The 19,153-nt window shown below is 43.8% G+C and overlaps 1 protein-coding gene across 2 annotated transcripts in view; it reads right to left on the bottom strand.

The window, feature by feature from the left end:
- The window catches only part of Fbln5 (fibulin 5), a 70,353-nt gene that overhangs the window by 31,025 nt on the left and 20,175 nt on the right, over positions 1 to 19,153 (bottom strand). The gene's annotated exons all lie outside the window — the stretch shown is intronic.

Genomic DNA, 19,153 nt, shown 5'->3' with positions numbered 1-19,153 from the left:
GAGTGCCAAAGTGAACTCTCCTGGAAATGGAAATGCTTCAGACTTTTCTGAAGGTATAGTGGACATTCACAAGAGACCAACTCAGCTATGCACCTATGCTGTGGTTCTTGTCCACTGCTGTAGGTAAAGGCTGTCTGGGAGACATTAACTGGCAGTTCTAGTTCCAATAAAGCCTGAGGATAAAGCTCAGGCCTATTCCTTCCCACTCATGGCGCAGGGCTGATTTGAAAATGTTCTCAACTTCCAGATTAAGCCTATTTTATTGGCACATTTATTACATGTGATTTTGACAAACACAGTCAAAAAATTATAAAAATCAACATAAATTTCAAAAGCAGAAAATTTTATTTCCCACTCATGCATTTCAGAGCTCAGGTAATATGGAGAAGCTCTCAGTTAGCCCTGTGTTATTGTCAGTTGTGTTTAAATCATTGTGTGATCTGCTGAGTGTCTCCCTGCCCTTCATTTTGTGAAAATCTGCCTCTCCAAAAGTAAATGGTGCCCAAAAAGCAGGTAAAAGTGAATGCAGTTAATTGAAGTTATAAAGTGAAATCTGAGATTTGTTGAAAGGGAGCATGTCTTTAGTGGAAGTTGGGCAGTGTTCTAGAAAGAATGAATCAAGCATCCACAGCACAGCACTGTGCTCTACGCATCCTGGGCATGCGTGGTTTTTCCTTAACAGCAACCTCCTTGTAACCATGTACTGCAGATACCAAGGATCTACTGTATACACACTTAATTCACAGACCAACCACTCTGCTCATCTCTTTTCTTGTCCCCACCTCTCTACTACCAGTCTTACAATCCAGAGGTGGAATGTAGCATGACAGACAAATTCTCTCTTATCTAAGCAATGTATTCAAGCTCTCCAGGTTATAGCAGTTTAGTGTGTACTATTGTACAAATTAGAGGAGTTAGCTACAAAGAGGTAGGAACCATGTGGGCAAGGACACAGAAGCACAGCACATTTGGAGAGCTAAGCGCAGCTTAATTTGAGCAGGTAACACAGACACATGTGACTGAATACTGGGTGAAATTTGGGGAGGACAGCCCATTGGTGAAGGCCTCACATGCCAAGATAAGGAGGTTGGAGGAAGCACCAAGAGTCTCCTTATTAGTGTCTGCTCAGTTGCTTCTTAATGCATGCTTCTTTGACAATTTAAGCAGTGGGAGTAGAGAAAATTCAGCAGCATTTGGTACAGAAGACCTCTAGCATTTTCTTTAAAGATCCTCTTTGGGCTTTAAGCACTTCTAGAAGGCTCGCTGGGCAGTCAGTATGGATGGGTCAGGACATATCAGGTTCTTTTTGACCCTCACACCCTAGCTGACCCAGAGCCTTGCCCAGAGGAGACAGGTCAATAAACATGCTGAACTAAAAAGTGCCACTGATGCAGAACTTCACAGTTGGAAGGAATTTAGATATTATTGTCCAATTTCTCTCCACCTTGGCTGTAGGCTGAAATCACCTGCAGGTCTACAGTAGATTTCAGAAGTCCACCAGTAGCTACATGCAATGGGTTCGAATGTTAGTGAGTGCAAGCCAAAACAAGCATGGCCAAGACATAAAAGAGTGGAGAAAGATGTGTTACCTGCAGCAGGTAAGAAGAGCATGGGAGTTATTTCCAAATATGTGCCCACCTTGAATGGAGGAAGTTGGGCATTTTATTTGGGAGCCTATACATATTCATATAGGAAGTACTTTATGAGTGGGCGCATTTAAGATCATAATTTAAGAAGATGGCAGACACATTTTGGGGACATGCTTAGCTCAAGGTCATGGTGCATGTGTATGAAGGTTAAAATAGTGGATTGGAATGCCTCTAAGCATGCTTAGCTTGCATCATAAAATTTTAGCTGAAAATAAAGGAAAGGACACTTTGAAGGTACATTCATGTAGAAGTTGTCCCTAAAGATGCCTGACTTGCTTAGCAGCTAACAACCCTAAACAAGTTAAGTCAGACCCCTGGGAAGGTCTTAGGTATGGATTTTAATGTGCACCCAAATTGAGAACCACCAATCCAGCCCAATGATGTGCACAGAGTCTCCTGGAAGGTTTTTTATTTTGTTTTTAAACAGAGCTCCCAATTCAGGATGTCTGGAGTGGCTCCCAGGAATTGTTATTTTTAGTGGACCTCTCAGACAACACCGGGTGAAAATATTCACACTTGCAGAAACATGGGTCTAGTCTCACTATGTTTGAATTAACCATGTAGCTCCCTATACCAACCACAGTGCCAAAATATTCAATTAAATGAATAGGATTGCTGCTATCAAAAATAATAAATAAATAATTGGAAGATGTAGAAAATTGGAACACTTCTACACTTTTCATGGAAACATAAAATATTTCAGCCATTACAGAAAATGGTATGACAGTTTCCTATAAAACTAAACACAATAGCTCTCCTTAACTACAAATAAGAGCCCAGTGTTGCCTGAAAATTGTAGATAGCACCAAACCCTATGTATACTATGTTTTCTCCCATACATACCTATGATAAAGTTTAATTTATTTAATTAGGCATAGTAAGAAATTAATAATAATAACTAATAATGAAAAGGAAGAATTATAATAATATAATGTAATAATGTAATGTGGAGCCAAACATGGTGGACATGCCTATAATCCAAGCTACTCAGAGGTGGAGGCAGGAGGACCATGAGTGAGGTCAGCCTTGGCAAAGGTAGTGGAGAGGCCCTTCCTCAAAAACAAAATAAAAACAAAAAGGGCTGGGAATTAGCTCGTGGTAGAATTCTTACCTAGCATCATGCACAAGGCCCTTGGTTCAATCCCCAGAAACCCAGCAACCCAGCAACACACACACACACACACACACACACACACACACACACACACAGAGAGAGAGAGAGAGAGAGAGAGAGAGAGAGAGAGAGAGAGAGAGAGAGTTATGTGAATGTGGTCTCTCTCTCTCAAAATATTTTACTATGAACTTTTCACTTAAATAGAGCACTTTATGGCTCCTCTTTGACATATCCAAATTGTCAGCATTACTACCCTTGCCTTTTGGGTGCAATATTAAGTAAAATATGGGTAACTTGAAGACAAGTACTATGAAACCTGTGAGGGTCAATCTGATAGCCAAGGTGTCCATTAAATGACTAATGGGCAGGTAGTACATACAGCATGGACACGCTGAACAGAGGAATCATTCACATCCCAGGAGGGATGGAGCGGAATTTCATCATGCTACTCAGAATGTTGTACAATTTAAAACTTATCAATTATTTCTGGAGTTATCCATTTAATATTTCAGACCATGGTTAACCACTGGTAACCAAAATCATGGAAAGCAAAACCTCAGGTAAGGAAGGACTACTGTGCAAAATTACACAGTAATTTTGTAGCACTTCTGAACATTTATGCAGAATTAAAAGCAAGATCATGAAGAGATGTTTTTACACCTATGTTCATAATATCATTATTCATATTCCAAGAGGTGTGAGCAATTCAAATGTCCACTAATGAATAACTGAACAAAAGACCAGGGGCTACTATTCTGACATCTGCTACATCTTGGATTAATCCTGAGGACATTTTGCTAAGTGAGATAAAGCAGTCACAAAAAGACTAAGACTATCTGATATCACTTCTATGATGTGTCTAAAGTAGTTAACTCCTAGAAACAGAAAGCAGAATAGTGGCTGCCAGGAGCTAATGGGGAGGGAGAATGGGATTGTTTAGTGAGTCTAGAGTTTTAGTTTTGCAAGCTGAATACTAAACATTGGCCCGGCATGAATAAACTTAACACTACTTGAACTGCACACATCAAAATGATCAAGATGGAAGCCCTAAGATCTTGGCTCTTGTTATGTCACTCATTAACTTGTTGGTTTTTTTGTTTGTTTGTTTGTTTTTTGGTGGGACTAAGGTTCACTCATTAACTTGTAATGCAATTTCCTGTATCTTTGCTACTAGACTGAAAGGTCAACATAAATTTTTTTAAAGGTTAAGATAGTAAATTTTATGATATGTGCATTTTACAATAACTAAAATTAATTTAAAAAAAAACCTTGCCCTAGAATGAACATCCAGATCTGGAATTTATATGTAGTCATCGAGCACTGATGCCTGCAAAAAAAAAAATGTATTAGGTACTTCCACCTATGTTCTGTTATTTCATTTAACCTTCTAAACAGCTTCTTTAAGGAACATGCCATCAGTACCTTTTCACAAGTGGGAAACTGTGGTCCCAAGGATGTGCTTTAGCCATGGACATCCAGCTCACAAGTAGTAAATCTGGGGTTTGAATTCTAGAGTCTTCTGAAAAACTTCCAGAGAGTTTTTCCACTCTATTTTTTGATGATGATGAAGAAGAGAAGTGTTCTCTATACAAACACTGTCAGTCCTCTACCATTTGTCCCTCAAGGGACAGCTAGGTCACACCTCAAGTGATTGGTGCATCACCTACTGAAGCCCTTCATTTGCCACCAATGACTGACAGATCTGTGGGCCAGCCAGAATCATGATCCCTGGGTAGGACCCACACATGTGGGATGCTCAGTGGTTTGCTCTGTTCCCTTGGAAGACAACGATATTTCATCTCAGATGGAATTTGAGTCAGGGAATGAAAGCAAGGGTATTCTTAGACTACATCCTTTATGAAAATAAAGATGACTTAGGCTGAGGAGGAAGAAGGCCTGCTCAGTCCTTCCCTCCATCCACTGGCTGTCTGCTGTAGAAAGACAAGATAATCTGGAGCAAGGGGCTCCAGTCAGCACATGCCCCAAGCTTCTGGCAGGCACCTTGCAGACACACAGTGAGTTCCTCTCTCCTGAGGATACCAGCTCCTCAGGACAAACACCTTATCCCTTTTGCATCCCCAGTATAGCGCCCGACACATATGGCACCTGAGACATATGGGTAATAATAACTCCGTGCAACTGGAGGTTTACAGAGTAGGTCACAGCGATTGCACTAATAATGATTGGCTATGTGGGTTAAGGGCTTTTCATGCCTTAGCTTGCTGCATCTTCCATGAGGTTTGTACCACTATCTCCCTTGTAAAGGAAATAGACCTGAATTAAGTAGCCTAGCTGGTTATTGGTGGAGCCAAGATTGGACCCTGGCTCTGCAGCCCACACTACCCACTCCTACCACAACCTTCCTGGGAGTAAAATGAACTCATCCTCCCTACTTACCAAACATGCTAGAAGGACTGACTGATGTTGCTGTCTGTAATCACATGGGACAGCATGCGTGTGTGTGTGTGGGGGGACAGACCTGGTTGACATGTTAAGTAGAATAAACCAGTCCCAAGGGACAAATATTCCCTGATTCCCTATGTGACTTCCCTACAGTAGTCAAATTCCTAGAGACAGAAAGTAGAATGGTAGTTATGTATGGGGGGGGGGGAGGGTGGTAGTCGAATGGGTATAGAGTTTTGATTTGCAAGATGAAGGGCTAGAGACGTGGTTTAAGTGGCAGAGCACCTGCCCAGCAAGTGCAAAGCCCTGAGTACAAATGCCAGTACTGCCCTCCCCCCCACAAAAAATAGACTTGAAGGATGAAGTACGAGATGTTTTGCAAGAATGTGAATGTACTTAACATGACTGAACTACACTGAAATGTGGTGAAGATGGTACATTTTGTGTTAAGGGAATTTAACCACGATACAAAAGTTAGTATTTGATCCCAGTACTCAGGAGGAGGCGGCAGGAGAATCTCGAGTGCCAGGCCAGCCTGGGCTACGTTGTGAGACCCTGTCTCAAAAAGTTAGAATCTATAAAATCAAAGCCTACTTCCTCATTGAGTTCCATTCCAATTTTTACAAACTGTTCCTTCTCAAAGAAATAATCAACCTATGATCACAGCAAACCCCAGAAAGTAGCCAAGTTGTCGCTGTGCCTGGAGCAGCTTAAGTCTGCACCCAAACAGCCCACACCTCTCCCTCACCCTCCTCTCCATAAAGACAAGGAGAACCCACTATCACAGGATGGGAGCAGACATCAGGGAGAAAGGGGATGAAGGGGGTGAAAGATGAAGGCAGGGCGGGGTGGGGAGGAAGCAGGAATGAAGAGGTCTAGATGCCTTCGTGGCCACCTTGAGCCTCTAGTACCCTGGTTCAAAGAGCAGCACAGGGAGGTGGGCACACAGGGTTTGGGGTCAGCCGTGGCTCAAATCTTCTTGCCCCCATTTTTCAGTCATGTGATTTAAAACAAGTTTTGCTTTTTTTGCCTCTAAAGCCTGATTTCCTGGTGTGTGAAGAAAAGTGAAGATGATACTTGACTCATGGGTTTTGTAAGGGTCACATGTAAGCAAAAGGCTTACTTAACACAGTGCAGACACAGAACTGACAGAACTATCCTCAAACAAGTCTGCATATATAGCTTCTTCTTTAAAAAAAAAAAAAAGTAAAGTTTATTAGGAAAGGAATTTAGCATAACAGGATAAGAGTGGGGAGAAATGAAAAAAAGAGAAACATTTCCTGCCTCCCACTCCCAATGCAGGAAATGGGAGATAAGTTTTTGACCAAAAGCAGGAGGAAGAGGAAGACAGTGAAGGGAATGGCAGGGAAGTCCTCCTCCTACCAGAAGAGAAAAGGAAGGGCTTGAAAGCCAGATTCTAGTCCAGAACTGATTCCACAGCGGCCTTTGGACAAGTCTTTCTTCCACTGCCTTCTCTGAGAAGCCAGGTCTCAGGACTCTGGAATCTGGAAAGGCTGATAGATCAGGTTCCTCTGAGCTCCAGGTGAATGCTTCACCCTCACCACACACTGCCTACCCCAGATGCAGGCAGGGCAAAGGAGACCTCTGCAGGATGCAAGAGGAAAGGCCATCAACACAGCTGGAGATGCCCATGACTCCCCTGCGTAATCCAAATAAGGAGGAGAGAACTTCAGGAAGCCTGAGTGGAGGGGAGCTCCTCACCTATGCCACAGTGATTTTATCTTCTACTTTCTGGTCATGTGTCTATTATAAATACTGCTTCTACAAACATTGTTTCTATAAACATTGTTATAAATATTGTTATACTGTGTACTTACTGCTCTGCTCTGTGATCATTGTTGCAATATAAGAAGTTGTTACAATGTAGAAATGTTGTTACAATGTATAAACATTGTAGTGGGTGTAGTGATTGTGGTGACTCACATCAATAATCCCAGAAGAGGAGGCTGAGGCAAGAGAATTGCAAATTCAAGGCCAGTCTGGGCTATAGTGAGAGCCTGCCTCAAAAAAAACAAAACAAAATTTTAAAAAGTGATACTTCCTGAGATTTGCTTTGAAATAAAAATGTTGCATTATTTTCCTGTTGACCTCTTTCAAGACCTATTTATAGACATCTTCAAAAAGCTCTTCTAGGGGCTTAGGAAAAGGAATGATTCACTCTGCTCTCCTTAATATGCCAGAGTAATTGTTGATTCAAAAACAGAGGAAAATTGTTCTCAAAGTAAGGGTTGCTTGTTTCTTCCATTCTTCCTTCACTTCACCAATGTACTGACCAGTGCAGAATGGATTTGCATAATTCATTCTTTGTCTTCCAATACCTTTTCCCAGCAGAATTCAGTCTGAAACTATTATCTGTGTCCTCTTGGGTAAATAAAAGATATTTACCACCTTGTCATTATAAATGATTTTAAAAAATGAGATGGAGATGGTTAATGATAGAACAACAACAAAAAAAATTGTGCTCCCAAAAAGTACATGTCAGGAACTCAACCATCTCCACTTCTAACTAGATTTATATCAGTTTCTCCATTTTTAAAATGGAGGTATACAGCATGAATTTGGGGAATCCAATGAAATAAGAGATTAACCTTCTGGAGGAAATGCCATCTTATATGTATTTGACACCATTCCATTAGAGAAAATTTGCCTTTCTCCAGGTCATACAATAAATAAGCTGGGAAGCCACTGTCTAACTGTATGGTTTTAAGACTGGGTCGGAGGGTCTCTGGTGCCATTTTTGCAAGCAGTCTCTCACCCATCCCCTCTGTATTTGCTTTCCAAGCCAAAGAGCAAGAGCATGAACAGGACAGAGGACAACTTTGCAGGCCATCCTATTTCTAGTGCTCACTTGTAGGGCTATTTGCATATGGTCTCGGTGGCAGGATTGGAGAGTTTGAATGAGCAGGATGAGATCACACATTTATGATCTTAGGGTAAGAAAGGGTTTCTCAAACAAGCTACCACAAAAAAAAAAAAAAGCTACCACCAACTAAAAAAAAAAGGATTAATAAATTCAACTACATTAAAATTGGGATGTTCCATTCTCAAAAATTCCATGAAGAAGTTGGGTACAGTAGCAGATGCTTGTAGCCCAGCTATTCAGAAGGCTGGGGCCAGAGAATTGCTTGGGCAATCCTAGGGTTCAAGACCAACCTGGGCAATACAGTGAGACTCTGCTTTGTTTTGTTTTTTAATTAAAAAAAAAGCTATAAATATACTGAAAAAATTAGCTATAGGTTTTGTAGGGTGGCTCAAGTGGTAGAGCGCCTGCCCCCCCCAAAGATATGTATTGACAAGTCATACAATTGAAAAATGACTAGAATTGACATATTTAAAGAACACATACAGAGTCAGACATGGCTACCCAACTATTCAGGAGGCAGAGGTAGGAGGATTACTGTCTGAGATCAACCCAGACAAAAGCATGAGACCCTATCTGAATAGCAAAAGGGCTGGGGGGATGGCTCAAGTGGTAGATTGCTTGCCTAGCAAGCATGAGGCCCTGAGTTTAACCCCAGTACTTCTACAAAAAAGAACTCAAACAAATCACAAGTATGAAAAAGAAAGAAAACTTAACTGAAAAGTGGGCAAGAGACAGTCATTTCACAAAAGGGAAAACACAAATTGCCAATGACTTTATTAAATGACAACTACATCTGTTACCTGGAAGTGCAATTAAGGACATAAGGAGCAGACCGTGGTGGCACAGTTGCAATCCCAGCACTTAGGAGGCAGAGGCAGGAGGACAGAAACTTTGAAGCCAGCCTGGGCTACATAGCAAATTCTAGGCTAACTTGGGGTTCACAGCACGACCCTGTCTCAAAAAAAGGAAGGAATAAAGGGAGGGAGGGGACAAACATTTTACAACCACTAGATTGGTAAAAATCAAGAGTCTGTCAAAACTAAATTTGGTGATATTATGGATTAATCCAGCCTGTGCACTGCTGAATAATGTATATAATCTGGTATGACTCTTTTTTGGAAAACAGTACATTATTTCATAAAGTTGAATTTACCATCCCTCATAGCCCAGCAGTATGGCACCACAATATTCATAGCCTCATTCTTTGTACCAGCAAAAAACTAAAAACAACCCAAAGGTCTTTTGACAAAAGGGTGGACTGATCAATTATGGTCTAGTCTAGTGTATACAAAAAGTATATGGAAGCAAAAATTAAACCACAGCCACTCACAACAGCACATATGGAGTCTTAGCAACACAATGTTACATGAAAGAAGCAAGTCTCAAGAGACCCTGGAAGGAAGCAGGGGGTGTACCAGTCTAGGTTCTTAGGTTGGGCACTGGCTTCTCACACGTGCATAGTTAACAGGGTTTTGGCTTACCTGTGCACTATATATAATTTATGTATATATCAAATATTGCACAGGTCCTTTCCACAGGTCAGCTCACAGTGTGCTAAGGACTGAGGACAGAACTACAGCTTCAGCATCCCCTGAAAAACGTCAGGGGACATTTTCAATGTTCTGGAAACATTTAGTTCTGTAGGTTTTATAAAAGCAAAAGACACCACTGCATCACTAATCACCCTGAAGTGGGCAGGGCAGGAATTTTTATTCCCATTTCATAAAATAGAAAACTGTGACTTGTTCAAGCTCACACAGCTATGCAAGGCAGAGCTGAGGTCTGCTCCCAGATATTCTGCCCCTGTCCCTATCTTTCTATGGTTGCTTCTCCCCTAAACATTTCCAGGAAAGACTCTGGTCTACCTCTGAGACCTCAGTACTGAGTGCCTAACATGATTCTGGAACATTTTCAGAAAAGCATTATTCAATTTGCTAAGATTTTTTTTCTCAGCCATGGGGCAGTGGTATACCCTTGGCCATGGTTCCAGTCCAAAAGCTCTTAGAAGCTATTTTGCATTTTGTAAGTGACCAGCAGAATTTTTTATTTTCAAGGACAGAAGTTACCCTATGGTGACACATAGGGACTCATGTTACCTAGTGAGCACTACTGAATGCTACATGGTGTGGGCACATTTTCTCCTCTAATCATCACAGAAAAACCTGTGAGATAGGCATTATTCCTGCTTTGGAGATTTAAAAACACCTGCCAAGGCAGTTCCCAAGATTTACTAAGATAGGAGACAGGAGATAAAGAAGGACCAACAGCTCTGCACACATGAGTGGGGGCAGTAGGAGCACAAGACCAGGGCTGTCATCACTAGGTTAGATCAGATCCATGTACATGCTTTGATGTGGATTGGTGGTGATGGTGGTTATAGATGGTCATTTTCTTCCATTCTTGTTTTTTTGCTGCACAAAAGAATTCAGGTGAAGCACTAGGCACTTCTTCATGATTCAAAGCATGGTAACAGTGTGATATTTCTATAAAGAACATTCATGGTATCATTTATGTCCATGATGATTGTTAATGAAAGGGAGAGTTAATTGTCTTTGAGGACAATTAACCTGCTTTCCTGAGGACAGTTGAACAGCACAGATGACAGCTCCAGGTCCTTTCCTTCTTTATTGGTGATTATTTCCTAAAGTCATGGAAGTGTGTAGTGAACACATCCTTTATTATCCGCCCCTGTTGACTCAGAACAAACTTCTGGTCCTCTTGTTTCTTTATTTATGTGTGGAACCCAGGAACCCAGGTAGATCTCCACTTCCGTCTCTGGTAACAGCACCTAAATTTTTTTTGAGGAACCACCTTTCTGTACTTTTACCTATGTGTTCCAGTTAGCTTCCAACCCACTGCTGACTCCAGGGGTAGACTTGTGGCACAGGCTTCCTGAGACATGACCCCACAGGTTGCTGATCATAGTGACCTACCTGGCTACCAGAAATTTGACCATGACCCCTTGCTGATACACTAAGGATTAGGGTAGTCTCTATGAGCTGCTAAGTCAGTAACACACAAGCCTGGAGTTCCCAGGGCCACCACTGACACAGTCCTGCCCTGAGAAGAAAGAAGCTTATATGCTAGAGACAGGAGGAGATACAGGAGGATACAACAACAACAAAGCTAAATGAGATACCTGAGCCCTAGGATCCCACCATGTCTGAAACTAGTTCTACCCCTGGACTTTTCAGTTTATGAAGACACAAATCATGTCTGTCATTTGTGGTTGTGTTGTATTGTTTTTTTTTTTTTTGCCTGCTTAGAGCACTTTTAGCTAGGTTTCTGTCACTTGCAACCAAAAAGTCTTGTTCACTAATACACTGAGTTTAATCAAATATTCCTACAGCTTAATTGAATCACAGCATTCTGACATTGGCATTTGCTCCATCTATAGCCAGAGCAACAACAGTAATTAGTGAATGTGTTTCATTTTTTAAAGGTAAATCTTTAGAAACCTTCTCCTTGTTCCTAGGAACCTCTGAGGAGCACAACAGTCTAAAGTTATCCTTCCTGACCTTTGTCATGTTGAGGGACACATGGAACACTCCAAAGGTGCTAAAGGCACACACACACACTGGAGTAATTGGCCCACGGACTTGGGCTTCTGATGCCCTGACCTCCATCCCAAAAGCTGACCAGACCATACCCAGGGCCTCTCACCACATGCCAGTTGGGAAACTCAGGTCTGGAGAAGTGGTGGGAGATACAGGGGATACTTCAGAGCAGACCCTCAGGTGATTCTTCTCTTAACAAGATGGGTGACCTGCCTTCACGGACAGCACACCATTCATCTTCCATATGCCATTCTGGAACAGAGTGCTTCTAAGTTATTCACATTTTTTTTCACAATCCCCCTGCCAAAGCCCAGCTGTTTCTGCAACATCAGGCTTTGTTGGGTGTGTGGCTCTGGATTCGTGGGAAGGTCCCAAGCTCTGCTGAGATTGCTTTTGCTCACTCCAGCAGACCCAGACGTTCAGCCAAGAAACAAGGGGGCAGAAAGAAGGTCACTGGGCTGGGGGTGGAAGGAGGAGTCTCCATAAAGCCGGGCCAAAAGAATGCCATTATTCAAGAAATGATTGAAGAGTTTCTTCAAAACTGGCCCAAAAGAGTCATTCTCTTTGAACTCTGGAGTTTCAAGAATGCTGAGCACCCAGTTTGCAGATTCTTCCATTGACCCTCTGTGATCAAAAGAGGATGGAAAGTTTCTTTTCTGTATAAAAGCAGTAGCTGGACTTTGTCAACCAGTGCAAAGAATCTAAGCAAAGGCCTCTTGCCATTGGTGTTTTCTAAAGCCTCATCTTCCTGTTTATCCAGCACTTATTACTCAATGTTCTTGGACCACGGACCCATCCACAAGCCAACAAACATTGTCAACCCCACTCTATGTGCAAGGCAGGAGGTAAGGGATATGAGAGGGAGGCGAAGTCAACCAAGACACCAGGTGTTAGTGAGCAGGGAGCAAATGTGCATTTCCAAGTCTGAGGGAGATGGTGATAAATGCCCCAACAGAGATGTGAGCAAAGTGTTTTGGGAACTCAAAGTGGGGAAGGTTCCAATGAGCTTGGGATGGGGTCAGTGAAGGCCTCCTAGAAAGAATCACGTATAGGGTATGTCATACCGATAAAAAAAAAGTATGGTATTCTAAATGATCTCTGACCTCAGTAGGGTCCCTGCTAGAGGAAAAGGACTGAGTTCTGTGTCACAAAGCAACTTAAGTCCCTTATCCACTCATGTGTTGAAGTCTTAACCCCTAGTACCTCAGAATGTGACTGCATTTGGAGACAGGGTCTTCAAAGTCGTAATTAGGCTAAAAGAAGACCAGTAGGGTGGGCCTTAATCCAATGTGACCTTCTAAGTGGAAGCTTGGATACAGATATGTACAGAAGGAAGATGAAGTGAAGACATAAGGAGATGGATGGCTACCAGGCAAGGAGGGAGGCATGAAACAGATACTCTCCTTGGGGGCCTCAGAAGGACCCAATCCTGCCAGTGCCTTGATCTTGGACTTTGGGCCTCTAGAGCTGTGAGACAGTAAGTTTCTGTTGTTTAAGTCTCCCTGTGTATGGCACTTTGTTATGGCCACCCCATAAATAGCTGAGTGCCTCCTCCACTTCCCAGGCTTCTAGAACGGAATAGATGGCCTCATCTTCCCCTCCTTGTCTGCTCTCAGGGTTCTTGTTGATGAGACCTTATTAGTGTGAGTGTGGCTTTCAGGGCTTGATTTTGGAATCCCATATCCTATTCTTCATGGTCAGAAGGGTGCCCTGGAATGTGACCCTGGCAAGCCTTCCCTACTCATGAGAACCAAGGCCAAGTCCACACTATCTCCTGTTGTGTTGATGACTTTCTATCTTATTAACCTATTATGGCTTGTCTGCCTGCAAAAGTACCAGGGTCTCCTGGCCATTTTTTTTTTTTTTTTTTTTTTGCATCTTTGGAAGGAGATAATGGTAGCAGCTAAATTTATTCAGTCTACAGCTATTTATTGAACTTGAGTAGGGAAAGAAAGAACTTTATGGCTCATGGGGAGGGTTAAACTTGGCATGTCTATGTAGTGGGTTGGGGAAGAATTTTTTGTGAAGCCAGACTTTAAAGAGATAATTGTTCTAGCAAAAACCCTTGGTCCTTCCTATTATTGCTTATACTCTCTCTTCAACAACATTGGAGATAAGAGCAGAATAGTTTCTGTCTGGTAGCGAGGGGTAAGGGGGGGTAAGGGAGGAGATGGGGGAAAGGGGGGAGAAATGACCCAAACATTGTATGCACATATGAATAAAATAAAATTTAAAAAAATAAAGAGATAGTTGTTTTATGTCCTGACTTACCTCATCCTGACCCATCTCCCTATAAGTTAATATGGAGCAACAGAATCAGAGATCCCAATCTTGTCAATCAGAGGTTCTGCACTGGTCACTCATTATACCCCCACCTCGCATTGAACAAGTATATAGACTCATCCTCAGCCCACAGCCAAGAAGTGACTTGTCCAAGGTCACTCACCTTTCAGAATCCAGTTTCTTTCCCTAACACAACACTGGTTTGGGGGGGTTAAAAATCTAGAGTTTGGGCTTTACCCCAGCTCTGCAAAAGGACTGCTAGGAAGACTGTGGGCAAATCACATGATATCACATCCCTGGTTTCCAGATTTTTCAGTTAAGTGATAAATATCCCTTCTCTACGAAGACTCTTTTGACCAGGATATTTAGTCTGTGGCAGCCAGGTGGAGGTCTCTGCACGAGTTAGCAGCCCTTCCTCTGCCAAGTCTCCTCCCACCCCGTTGCTTTCCTGTGGCTCCCCAAAGGAGCCCTGCCTGCACAAGGAGGATGAGGTAGGGCCAGATTGGCCCAAGCCTGTGTCCTGGGCATTCCCTGGGCTACAGTTTCAGCTTCCAAAGATTTATAATTACCTAAAATCTCAACTCCCTTTTGTCAGAGAAGATAAAATTTTTACAGCAAAAACTCAACTGCAGTCTGGCAAACTCTCAACTTTGTTCTCCTAAAACCCAAAAGTAGGCGGCCCCAGACACTGAGGGCTCTCAAAGTACAACTTTGGGAATTATGAGAAGTGTTCTGTGCAAGCCAGTCATAAATTTTGATCTTGCTTACCCAGAAAATTCCTAGGAGGTTCACAGCTTGGGCACCTAGGCTGGGCTGCACAGTTTCTTAGAACATGGGGCCCACAAGTCCAGGATCAAGACTTCTCTTGGTGTTAAACTGCTTGTCAGAGAAGAAAGTCCTTTCCCATAGTCACGCCCGCACTCCCTGCCCAGCCCGACCTCAGCCTGCTCTCCTGGAACTCCCTGCCATTTGTCCCAAGGGAGATTGACGAGGATGTGTCTGTTCTGTTCCACCTGCTGGTGGGTGGGGTGCACTAAACAGCTGAAACACAGCACTGCACTATACAGGGACATGGGCTGTGGCAGACTCCAAGATCTGCACTTGGCCAGATGTCCTGGGGTGTGGCTGGAATTCTGACAACCCTCCTTGAACCCACAGAGTCCAATTCATCACCTGGGATTGTATGGAAATTGTTCAGGCAATCAACTCACAATATAAATAATGACCCTAAGAAAAGGCTGAAGAGTGAAAAGTGAAAGAAAAAGATAGTAGAGACAAGAGATCAGACCAAGTAGCTCCCAGGGGTCCTGGAAATGATTGCTCTTCTTCCTTCTCGGCTGCAGAATGATGACAGTTGGTCCTCCATATTCTTACCTGTGTGTTCCACACCAACCAAACATGGGTCAAATATATTTTGGAGGGGCTGCATCTGTACTGAACACATACAGGTGTTTTTTCTTGCCATAGTTCCCTGAACAATTTACACTGTGTTCAGTGCTGTAAATCATCTAGAGATAATCTAAACTACACAAGAGAACAGGGAATGGTGGTGCATGCCTATAATCCCAGCAGGTGGGAGGCAGAAGCAGGAGGATGGCAAGTTTGAGGTCAGCCTAGGTTACCTTGCTAAATAAACAAACAAATAAAGTATATGGAAGGATGTATGTAGGTTCTATGCAAACACTATTACATTTTTTTATAAGGAACCCGAGCATCCAGGGACTTTGTTGCCCAAGGGGGCCGACATGGAGAAGCAAGCAGACATGGAGACTGGATCCCACGGATGACCTATGAAGTGAGGATCCCACTAAGTCTTCAGTCAGCAGTGAGTTTGCAAATATTTTTCATGCACAAGTGCTGGGTCAGGGATGAGGGAACCAGCGGGACACAAGGTTACATTTCTCCCATTCATGAAGACTACCACTAAGTGTTGGGACAGACAATAAACAAACACATATGAGACAGTTATTAGCTAGTGATTCTCAAAGTGTGGTCCCCAGGAGCACCAGCAGCACCTGACAGCCTGGCCCTACCCCACATCTCCCGGCCATAGAGGCCCAGCACTCTGTGTGGGAGGCCCTCCCACCCTGATGCTTTCATGCATGCTCTGGTCTGTGACAGACAATAACAAAGGCTGTGACTGAGAGGAGCTATCATGTTACACATGCACAGGACAGGGCTCTTGAAGGAGATGATATCAGAACTGAGCTAAGGACTGAGTGAAAATGAGCCAGCAAAGTGAAGAATCAGAAGAAAGCTCCAAACAGAGGGCACCACAAGTGTAAAGGTCCTGTGGTAGGGAAGAGCCTGGTTTGTCTGAGGAAGAGGAAGGAGGCCAGTGTGACCTGTGAACAACCAAGATATCTTATGAGGTGAGCAGTGTCTGAAAGTCGGCAAGCCCCTATGCAGGTTAGCCTGAACTACAAATCCTGGATAGCTGGCCATGGAGCTTTCCAAATACTCTCAAACAGAAGCAGCGATGCTTACGAGGCTGCTTTCCTCTTCCTCATTGGGCTGTTTGAGAATAGTGGATAAGAAAGCATTTGGGGAGGGGGGGCTCATGGGAGGGAGCTGAACTCAAGGCCTTGCACTTGCTAGGCAGGCTCTCTACCACTTGAGCCACACCTCCAACCCTTTTGTATTGGGTATTTTTGAGATAGGGTCTCATTTTGTGCCTGACCAACCTGGACCACAGTCTCCCTACATGTGCTTCCCTGCATAGCTGGGATGACAGGCATACACCAACATGCACTGCCATTGGTTGAGATGGGGTCTTGTGAACTTATTTCCCAGTCACCCTCAAACCATGATTCTCCTGATCTCCTCCTCTTGAGTAGCTAGGATTACAGATTTGAGCCACTACATCCACCCAACCTGATAAGAAAGCATTTGGAAAAGAAATAGGCGTGATCAAGTGGGAATTACTCTAATTATGGGACATTGACTATGTTGCCACAGCATCCAGCCTTCAACTTTAAGAAGCTAACAGTGGTCCCTGGCCACTACCTGCTCACTTGGGCTAAAGAAGATTGAGATTTCCTGCAAAAGAATCTGTTCAGGAGGTCTGAGGTGGGGGTTCTCTAAGAAACACATCTGATCACGAAATTCTTACATGTCTGGCATAGTGGTCAGTCTAAAAGGATTCTTGGCTTCATGAGGGGCTGTGTTTTATTTACCCGCAAACCCTCTCCAAGCATTACCCAGGCAGTGCAGGAGCTCATGCAGAAGTAGGCCAGGTGCTATCATTACAATCAGAGCCAAGTTCATCAACACCCACCAACACTCCTTTCTCAGAGGACTCGACAAAGGGCACAGCCTGTTTCAAGCAAAGGAGAGCTTTGCAGAGGTGCTGTGATTATGGAGGGGGGGAGGTCTGTCATTAGTCCCTACAGCTAAGACTAAATGCAAACTCACTGCCTCAAGTGAACAGATCCTGTCCCCAAAGCCACCATCTCTAACGGTCACCTTCCACCTGAGGTCATAGCAACAGCATATTCTGAGTAGCCAGGGCTGGAGAGAGCCTTAGAGACAGTGGTCTATCCCCTCTCACATGGATGGGAGGATGGATCCCCAGAAAGAGAAGGGACTGGGAGCCGCCATTCGCCCTGCAAGCTTGATGAAGGGCTGTGAATAAACCAACCCCCATCAGCAGAGCTTCTAAATCAGAGATCTCTTCAAACTGACAGAAACTTCTCACTTCTCAAGCTAGTGTTCACAGAATAAAACCCAAGTAGGCTGGCTGCCACTCAAGGGCAGGTAGTCTAGTCCCAGCCAACCTGAGCCTCGTCACTCAGTCTATGCCTGCCTGCCTATGACCTGTGCCCAAGCTGCAGCCACACTGAGTATCATAAGTGGGCAGGTGACCAGTAGGCTGGCAACCAAGACTAGCCTTCACCAGCACTCATCAGCTTGCCATGACTTCCTCCCCTCCATGTGAGCAAGTGGCTGTTCCCAGCCCAAAATACCCTTCCCCCATCTCTGACATGAAAATCCTGCTCAATCCTCATAAAGGCCACATAAAGGCTGGAGTATCCATTCCTGGAGAGGAATTCACATTCCTCTGAACTCTGCAATAGCACCTGGCACATACCGCTCCCGCCTGCCACATCTCATGCTCCCAGACACATTCCGATTAATTATGTACATGCACCCCTCCCAGCCCTCTCACATATGCTCCATGGGGAGAGTCAGAGGGCAGAGGCCCTGTCTGGTTCATTCCTAGCACCTGTCAAAGTCTAACAGAGAAATGTTCAATCTCTGTTGCATCAAACGGATGTACACTTGTGTGACACCTGTCCTTCTGCCAAGCTCCTGAGTCCCACTCCCACTATAGCCAACCCAGCATATCCTGCTTACTTTCGTCGTGGTCCCATTTCATTGGGCTACAATTGCAGTATTCCTACAAACCACCTGACTACTGCCAAGAGACCATGAACTTTCCAGGGAAGAGATGATGTCTGTTAATCCTGTGTGCTCAGCACGGACCGCAATTCATAAACAGAATACATGAATTCCATCAACAGTAATAAATTAACCCAGGTGGATCAACTATATCCACAGTACAATACAATGAATTTCTCTTTTTCATATAATTCACCATGTGTGGCTTTTTCATTCACTCAACAAATACCTATCAGGCACTTGAACAAGACAGAGAGCTGCTGCTGGGCAGAGATGTTAAAGAATCACAAATGTCTATTTATCAGTTATGGAGTATGCGTCCGTGGATAAGAACGGGATCTGTGGTCACTCCTGAGACTGCTCTGCATTCATTGGTCCCCTGGATGCCCTGTCCTATCATGCTTCATCCTGGTCACAGCAGCTCCAGCTGAAACAGCCACCCCTACTCAGCCTCAGAGGCAGAAAAAATGACTTCTCTTTGTTCCCATCAGGAATAAAGCTGAGACTGGCTTTTTTGTGTCTCTGCACTGTTTCATATAATCTCCCTCAAATTATTACTCCCCTGCCTCCCACGGGAACATCAGAAGATGTCAATTTCATACTGATTTCGGACGTAAAGTCTATTCTGCCTGACCTCACTGGTTCCTGGGGGATGTGTAAAGACCTGTGAAGTATGTGGAGTTCACAAACCCTGGGTGATTTCTGCAAATGTTCTAGTTTGAAGGAAAGTCAGACAGCACTGACAGAGCCCCCAAGCATTACTGCTTCCCTAGCCCAGCCGCGCCAGTCGTCCCCAGAGTCTGTGGATGCTGATTGCCTGGGGCAGGGCTCAGCTCCGGCTGTCCCCAGCTCCCCTCTGGCT

This window comes from Castor canadensis, chromosome 3, assembly GCF_047511655.1.
Source record: "Castor canadensis chromosome 3, mCasCan1.hap1v2, whole genome shotgun sequence".
Taxonomy (NCBI): domain Eukaryota; kingdom Metazoa; phylum Chordata; class Mammalia; order Rodentia; family Castoridae; genus Castor; species Castor canadensis.
Note: the sequence above shows the minus strand (reverse complement) of the source record. Positions and strands in the feature narration are given on the sequence as shown.